Source organism: Mustela putorius, unplaced genomic scaffold, assembly GCF_011764305.1.
Source record: "Mustela putorius furo isolate JIRA1106 unplaced genomic scaffold, ASM1176430v1.1 tig00000997_pilon_pilon_pilon, whole genome shotgun sequence".
NCBI lineage: Eukaryota > Metazoa > Chordata > Mammalia > Carnivora > Mustelidae > Mustela > Mustela putorius.
The window spans coordinates 1,554,425-1,563,587 of NW_025421527.1; positions in this window are offsets into that span (position 1 = coordinate 1,554,425).

The following is a 9,163-nucleotide window of genomic DNA, read 5'->3' on the forward strand; positions in this document are numbered from 1 at the left end:
CCTCTAGTGGCAAGTACCGGTAAGGCAGCACAAGCCCCGCACCTGCAGGTGCACTTGAGCTTTCCACGGAGAACAGGGAACAGAGAACGGGAGGATCCGCGCAGCAAATGCCTCTCAGAAAAAGAAAGCGAAGCTGAATTAAAATGTGATGCTTTTTGAAAAGCTATAGAACGCTCTAAATTGCACAGCCCACAAGAGAGGAGCTTGTCTGGGCCACTCTGGAAACCCGGCAAAGGAAGGAAGGAGCCTGATTGGTCTGGTGGGTGTGGTGGGTTTTTTTTCCTCTTTTTTTTAAAGATCTTATTATTTGAGAATGAGTGAGAGAGAGAGAGAGCGCGCGCTCAAGGAGGGGGCTGGGGTGGGGGTGTGTGGGAGAAACAGACTCTCCGCTGAGAAGGGAGCCTACATGGGCCTCCATCCCAGGACCCTTAGATTATGACCTGAGCTGAAGGCAGGCACTTAACCCACTGAGCTACCCAGGAGCCCCTAAGGTACTAACAACAAAATACCAGCAAACCAAATGCAGCAGCGCATTAAAATGACTATATATCATGACCAATTTGGATTTCCTCCTGGGAGGCAAAGATGGTTCAACATTTAAAAAAAAAAATGAATGCAATAGAACAGATTAATAGAATGAAGGGTGAAAAAAAACCCCATATGATCATCTCAACTGATGCAAAAAAAAATGTTTGACCAAATTCAATACCCTTGTCATGATTAAAAATAGTGAACAGAATAGGAATACAAGGAAATTTCTTTCACATGTATTAGTTTGCCATAACAAGGTACAACTGGCTGGGTGGTTTAAATAAGAGAAATGTATTTTCTCACAATCCTAGAGGCTAGAAGTCTGCAATTAAGATGTCAGCAAGGTCAGTTTATTGTGAAGCCTCGTGCCTCGCTCACTGGCTTGCACGTTGCTTTCTTCTCCCTGTGTCTTCCCACGGTCTCTCTGTGCATGTCTGTGTTCTAATCTCTTTTTCTTATAAAGACATCAAGCTTATCGAATTAGGGCCAACCCATATGACCTTATTTTAACTTAGTTACCTCTTTAAATACCTTATCTCTAAATACAGTCACATTCTGAGATACTGGGGGTTAGGACTTCACCATATAGATTTTGGAAAGACACATTTCAACCTATAACATTCTGCCTTCTGCATCCCCCCAAATCCATGTCCTTTTAACAGGTAAAATGTGTTTACTCTGTCCCAATAGCCCCAAAGTCTTAACCCATTCCAATATCAATTCTTAATCCAAAATCTCATTTAAATATCATCTAAATCAGCTAGGTGGGAATCTCAAGGTATGATTTATCCTGAGGGAATATTTAACTCCAGTCGTGAATCTGTAAAACTGGACAAGCTATGTGCTTTCCCAATATAATGGTGAGACAAGCAAAGGATAGACACGCCCACTCCCAAGGGAGAAAGAGAAAAAAGGAGTCACATTTTTTGTTTTGTTTTTTTCATTTCCATACATAAGCGAAATCACATGGAGTTTGTCCTTCTCTGTCTAACTTATTTCATTTAGCATAACGCCCTCAAGGACCAATGATGTCGCTGTGATTTCCCTTATATGTGGAATCTAAAACACAACAAACAAACAATCAAATTATGATGTTAACAAACTTTGAAATTATGACAATACTCATGGATATAGATAACAAACTAGTGGTTGTTGGGGTTGGGGTGGGGGCATGAGGAGAGCGTGAAGTGGGAGAAGCTCAAAAGATAAAAACTTCCAGTTACAAAATAAAGAAGTCATGGGGATGTACTTAGGGAAACTGTAGTTAATAATACTGTATTGCATATTTGAAAGTTGCTAAGAATAAATCTTAAAAGTTCTCAACACAAGAAAAAAATTATAGCTGTGTATGGTGACCAATGATAACTAGACTTGTTGTGGCAATTATTTCCCATTATATACAAATACGGAGTCATGTTGTATACCTGAAGCTAATATAATTATATAGAAAAAAGAAAAGGGGTCACAAGTCCCAAGCAAGTCTAAAACGTAGCAAGGCAGATTTTATTAGATTTTAAGACATGGGAGTAATCTTCTTTGGCTCTATGCTCTGCTCTTTGGTCCCCCTGGGTGGCCCTGCCTTCTGGGACAACGAGGTTCATCTTCTCCACCTTCACCAATGGTCCCACCCCTCTGTAACTGAAAGCAGTCCTGACCCCTGAGCTGTGCCCTAGGGCCCATAGTGGTAGTATCAGCCCTGCCTTTTTTCTCTTTTCTGGAAGGATAACACACTTTTGTCACTGGATAACTTCATTGGTCTGTCCTGTAGAATTCCAGAAATACCGTGGCTGTCCTTCATCTAGTCCTGTCCCTGTCTCCTTCAGTCCAAGCTGACAGCATTTCTGCTGGTACAAAATCCCCAAAAGCCTTGCCAGTCTCCCATGCAATTCACAGAGGTCTATGCCATTCAGAGAAGAGAGTCCTCCCCAGGTCATTCCTGGATAACTCCATGTCTATTCTTGGCTTCCACTGAAATGACTAATTGTATCCCTAAGTCACACACCTATAATTCAGCCCCATAATAGGCCATATATGAAAAAGTCACAGCTAATATTATACTCAAAGGTAAAAAACTAAAAGCTTTCGCTCTAAGATAAGGAAGAAATCAAGGATGTTAGTTTTTACCATTTCTATTCAACATAGTGTTTGAAGTTCTAGCCAGAGCAATTAGGCAAGAAAAAGAAATAAAAGGTATCCAAATTGGAAAAGAAGAAGTGAAATGATCTCTGTTCATAGATGACATGATCTTATATATAAAAAACCCTAAAGATCATACACACACACACACACACACACACACAACCCAGTAGAGGGTGCCTGGGTGGCTCAGTGGGTTAAAAAGCATCTGCCTTCAACTCAGATCATGATCCCAGGGTTCTGGAATTGAGCCCTGCTGAGCAGAGAGCCTGCTTCCGCCTGCTCTGCCTGCCTCTCTGCCTACTTGTGATCTCTGTCTTTCAAATAAATAAATAAAATCTTAATAAAAAAAAACGACCAGGGGTGCCTGGGTGGCTCAGTGGGTTAAGCCTCTGCCTTCAGCTCAGGTCATGGTCTCAGGGTCCTGGAATCAAGCCCCACGTTGGGCTCTCTGCTCAGCGGGGAGCCTGCTTCCCCCTCTCCCTCTGCCTGCCTCTCTGCCTACTTGTGATCTCTTTCTCTGTCAAATAAAGAAATCAAAATCTTAAAAAAAAAAACTATTAGAGCTAATAAATGAGTTAAGCAAAATAGCAATACACAAAATGAACACACAAAACAGAGCTGTTTTCATACACTAACAATGAACCATACAAATGGAATTGTGAAAACAATTCCACTTACAATAACATTAAAAAGAATTAAATACTTAGGAATAAAATTAACCAGGAGGTAAAAAATCTTAAACACAGAAAATTATAAAACATTACTAAATGAAATTATAGAGAACTCCTACAATAGCACAATAAAACCCACAATAAAACCCAAACAAATAAATTTTAGAAGGGGCAAAGGACTTGAATAGGTATTTCTCCAAAGAAGATAAACAAATGACCCATAAGCACATGAAAAGATGCTCAGCATCACTAATCATTGAAGAAATGCAAATCAAAACCACCAATGAGATGCTACTTAACATAGATGAGGATGACTATTATCAAAAAAACAAAATGACAAATGTTGCTATCAAATTTTTTGTTATCAAAAAAAAAAAAAAACGACAGATGTACAGAACCTGGAATGTTCACACGTTGCTGGTACAAATGTAAAATGGTGCAGTCACAATGGGGAATCATTTAGTGTGTCCTCAAAAAGCTAACCACAGAATTTCATATGACCCAGCAATTCCAATCCTAGGTATCTATCCAAGGGAATCAAAAGCAGGGCTTCAAACAGATACATGTGCTCCAATGTTCATTGCAAAATTATTCACAATATGCAAAAAGTGGAAACACCCCAGAGTCCACATATAGATGAATGAATAAAGAAAACGTGCTATATAAAAACAATGGAATGTTATTCAGCCATAAAAAATAGAGTGAAATTCTGATACAACCTATAATATGGATATACCTTGAAAACATTATGCTATTAAAATAAAACAGAAACTAAAGGGCAAATATGGTCTAATTCCACTTATAAGAGGTATCTAGAATTAGCCAAGTTAGAGAGAGAGAAAGTGGATTAGGTTACTAGAGGCTGAAGGAAAGGAGAAATAGGGATACATTGGTTAACGGTTATAGAGAGTCTTTTGGGGATAATAAAACCTTCTCCACCCAATCCCACTGTGTGCTCTGGTAGGGGGTGGGTGTCCAAACAAACAAGGAATTTTCCAGCACCAGTTGGGTGTCCTATAATTCAACTGAATTCTGAAACCCTCTACCTGGAGATAACATCAGGTTCTACAAATTAAGTGTTTAGTCCCACAAGTCTGCCCTGCACCCCTATTCCAGATGCCAGTCACAAATGCAGGTTACCGTCAGGGCTTCTGGCCCATGGGCTATAGACTGAAAGTTCCTACAACACCTCCTTAGGTTCAATTACTTTGCTAGAGCAGCCCGCAGAATTCAAGGAAACTCTTCATTTACTAGATTACCAGTTTATTATAAAAGGGTGTGACTCAGGAACAGCCAAATGGAAGCGATGCACAGGTCAAGGTATGGGAAAGGGCAAAAAGCTTCCATGTCCACTCTGAGGTTACCGTTCTCCCAAATCTCCACATGGTCACCAACCCAGAAGTTCTCTGAACCCTCTTTTGTGTTTTCATGGAGATTTTGTTATGTAGGCATGACTGAAAAATTCACTGACCATTGGCAACTGATTCAACCCCCAGCCCCCTCCCCTCTCAGAAGGTCAGGAAGTGGAATTAAAATTTCCAACCCTCTAATCACATGGTTGGTTCCCCTGGCAACCAGGCTTCATCTTAAGGTGAAGTCCAAAAGCCACTCATTAACATAAATCCGGTTGTGATTGAAAAGGTTTGTTATGAACAAGACACCCATTTCTCTTTTAAGGCTCTGAAGAGATTTTTAGGAACTGAGGACAAGAGACCAAATATTATAACAAAAGATATTCCCATGAATATCAAAGCACTGAGGAAATTCCAAGGGTCATGGAAGCTGTGAGACAGAAACCCTGGACAAAGACCAAATATATATAAGAAATGAGTGACCAAATATATATTTCTCATGAATCACAGTATCACAGGTAATGAAATCATTTTGGAAGTAGATACAGGCATATCTCAGAGACATTGTAAGTGTACCTCCAGAGCACTGCAATAAAGTAAATATCGCAATAAAGCAAGTCAAGTGAATTTTTTGGTTTCCAAGTGCATATAAACGTTATGTTTATAGTGGGGCACCTAGGTGGCTCAGTCAGTTAAGCGTCTGACTCTTGATTTCAGCTCAGGTCATGATCTCAGGGTCATGGGACTGAGCCCTGAGTTGGGCTCCCTGTTCAGCGGGGAATCTGCTGGAGATTCTCTTTCTTCCACTCTCTCAGCCCCTCCCCCCGTTCACACACATGCACCCCCTCTTTCTCTCAAATAAATAAATAAATTTTTTTAAAGTTACGTTTATACCAAATTGTAGTCTATTAAGTGTGCAATGGCAATATGTCTCAAAAACGCACACCTTCATTTAAAAATACTTTGTAACAAAATAAAGAGCTCATAACACTCTATACCTCCCCCCCAAAAAATTAATCCAATTTAAAAATGAGATGAGGGGCGCCTGGGTGGCTCAGTGGGTTAAAGCCTCTGCTTTCAGCTCAGGTCATGATCTCAGGGTCCTAGGATCGAGCCCCACATCGGGCTCTCTGCTCAGCAGGGAGCCTGCTTCCCTTCCTCTCTCTCTGCCTGCCTCCCTGCCTACTTGTGATCTCTCTCTGTCAAATAAATTAAAAATATATATATTAAAAATGAGACGAGAACCCAACTAGACATTTCTCTGAAGAAGACATATAGATAGCCATTGGACACATGAAGAGATGGTCAACATCACTAATTAGCAGGGAAAAGCAAATCAAAACCACAATAGATGTCGCCTCACATCAGTCAGAGTGGCTAGTATCAAAAAGACAAGAAATAGCAAGTATTGGTGAGGATGCGGAGAAAAGGGAACCCTCATGACTTGGTGGGAGTGTGGACTGGTGCAGCCACCATGGAAAACAGTTTGGAGTTCCTAAAAAAATTGAGAAGAGAACTACCATATGATCAGGCTGTTCCACTTCTGGATATTGATCCAAAGGAAATGAAAACACTAATTTAACAAGATATATGCATTTCCACACTTATTGCAGAATTACTTACTATATCCAGGATACAGAAGTGAGCATCCACTGACAGATGAATGGATAAAAAATACAAGAGATGTAATGGACGATGACTCCACCATAGAGACGAAGGAAATCTTGCCATTTGCAAGAAGATGAATAACCAAGAAGGTATTAGGCTCAGTGAAATAAGTCAGGCAGGGAGGGATAAATACTAGATGATTTCACTTACACACGCACTCTAAAAAACAAACAAATAAACAAAAACAGGCTGATACATACAGAGAACAAACTGGTGGTTGCCAGAGGGAAGGGGGTAGGGGCATGAGTGAAATAGGGGAAGAGACCAAGACATACAAACTTCCAGTTACAAAACAAGTCATGGGGGTGAAAAGTACAGCACAAGAAATATCAGTGGGACGTCCGTGTGGCTCAGCCAGCAGAGCGTCCGACTCTCGATTTTGGCTCAGGTTATTGTCTCAATGTCGTGGGATCGAGCCCTGCCTCTGGCTCTGCACTCAGTGGGAAGTTCGCATCTCTCCTTCTCCCTCTCCCTCTGCTCCTTTCTCACTTGTGCTCTCTCTCTCTCTCCCTCTCTCTCAAATACACTTTAAAAAGAAGAAATATCGTCAATAAATTGTGGTAACCTTGTACGATGACAGGCAGTAACTATACTTATAGTGGTGAGCATTTCAAAATGCCTATAAATGTTGAATCATTGTGTTTTACACCCGAAACTAGTAACACTAGTTTGATTTTTTTAAAAGATTATTTATTTATTTGAGGGGCGCCTGGGTGGCTCAGTGGGTTAAGCCTCTGCCTTCAACTCAGATCATGATCTCAGGGTCCTGGGATTGAGTCTCGCATCGGGCTCTCTGCTCGGCGGGGAACCTGCTTCCTCCTCTCTCTCTGCCTGCCTCTCTGCCTACTTGTGATCTCTGTCTGTCAAATAAATAAATAAAATCTTTAAAAATTCCAGAGCTGAGGAGTGGCCAATAATGTCACTTACCAAATTCTAGGTAAGTGGGGAACAGGACTGCCATGGCTTACATCTGTGGGGAGTTCATGAGTGTGTCTTTCAAGCATGAGGGACATTTATACCCAGAGACAAATGACATCATTCCAGGTGCACTCTCTCTCTCTCTACTCCTTGACTCTCGTGATCTCTGCTCCTCTGTGAGTGGAGACCTAATTCTTTTCTCCTGCAAACACCCTTACGCCAGCATCTTTAAATCTGAGCAATGGAAATATGAAATCCTATCTCTTTATCTCTTAACACTCATATATCAGATACAATAAGACTCTTAAGATGTTTTACTGCTAAAAAAAGGCTGAGTTCTCAGAAAGTAGCAATCTTTTTTGCTGGTGGGGGATCTTGCCTCGATGTTGGGGACTGCTGACTGATCGGGGCAGTGGTGACTGAAGCTTGGGTGCGGTTGTGGGAATTTCTCAAAAGAAGACCATAATAAAGTTTGCCACAGGAATGGTTTCTCTGTATTAGGTGATGCCCTTTGATAACATTTTACCCAACTATGTCTACATCATATTCTAAACCCTTTGTTGCCATTTTGACAATCTTCACAGCACCCTCACCAGGCATAGAATCCATCTCCCAAAAAAAAAGGTTTTTTCCTCTGCTCATCTGTAAGGAGCAACCCCTCATTCGTTAAAGTTTTGCCAAGAGGGGCGCCTGGGTGGCTCAGCAGGTTAAAGCCTCTACCTTCAGCTCAGGTCATGATCCCAGGGTCCTAGGATTGAGCCCCACATCGGGCTCTCTGCTCGGCAGGGAGCCTGCTTCCTTCTCTCTCTCTGCCTGTCTCTCTGCCTACTTGTGACCTCTCTCTGTCAAATAAATAAATAAAATCTTTAAAAAAAAAAAAAGTTTTGCCAAGAGATTACAACCATTCAATCCCATATTCAGGTCCCACTTCTGATTCTGATCCTGTTAACTGTTTTTACCAAATCTGAAGTTCAAGAAGTAACCTGAACATCCATGAGAGCTCAGTCGGTTAAGCATCTGCCTTCAGCTCAGGTCATGATCCCGGGGTCCTGAGATCGAGCCCCCGAGTAGGGTTCCCTACTGAGCCGGGAGCCTGCTTCTCCCTCTGCCTCTCCCCCCTTTCATGTTCTCTCTCTCTCAAATAAATAAATAAAAATCTTTAAAAAAATAGTGACATCAAAGATCAGTAATCACAGATCCTCATAAAAATATAATAATAAAAATATTCGAAATATTGCGAGAAGTGCCAAAACGTGGCACAAAGCAAGTAAGTGTTGGGGAAATGGCGCCAGTAGACTTGCTCGACCCAGGGTTCCTAAAAGCTTCAACTTGTAAAAAGCAACATGTCTGCAACACTCCGTAAAGTGGAGTGCAAGGTATGATTGTGATGTTGGTGGTTACACAACACCGTGAGTGTAATTAACACCCCTGAATTGAACGGTTAAAACAGGAACTTTTTTTTTTTTTGAGATTTTATTTATTCACTTGAGAGAGAGAGAGAGAAAGAGAATGAGCATGGCAGGGGTCGGGGGACAGGCAGACTCCTGACGTGGGGCTCGACGCCACGACCCGGAGATCGTGACCTGAGAGCCAAAGACAGACACTCAACCATCTGAGCCACCCAGGTGTCCCTACAACAGTAACTTTCAGCTTACAACCTCACCACATGTCACTTAGGCCATTTCACCCCAATTTTTTAAAAAATACCGAAAAATGAAAAAAGGATCTAGATGAAAAATGAAAATGCCAATTTACATTTCATTCTTCAGATCTTTGCCCTATGCTCAGAAGAAAAAGTGAGCAGAATAGCAATAAAATCGGGAATGCAGTATGCAGGAAGAGGGCTTACCACACCTCTCAGAGGAAGGGGAAGTCTTCGTGAGA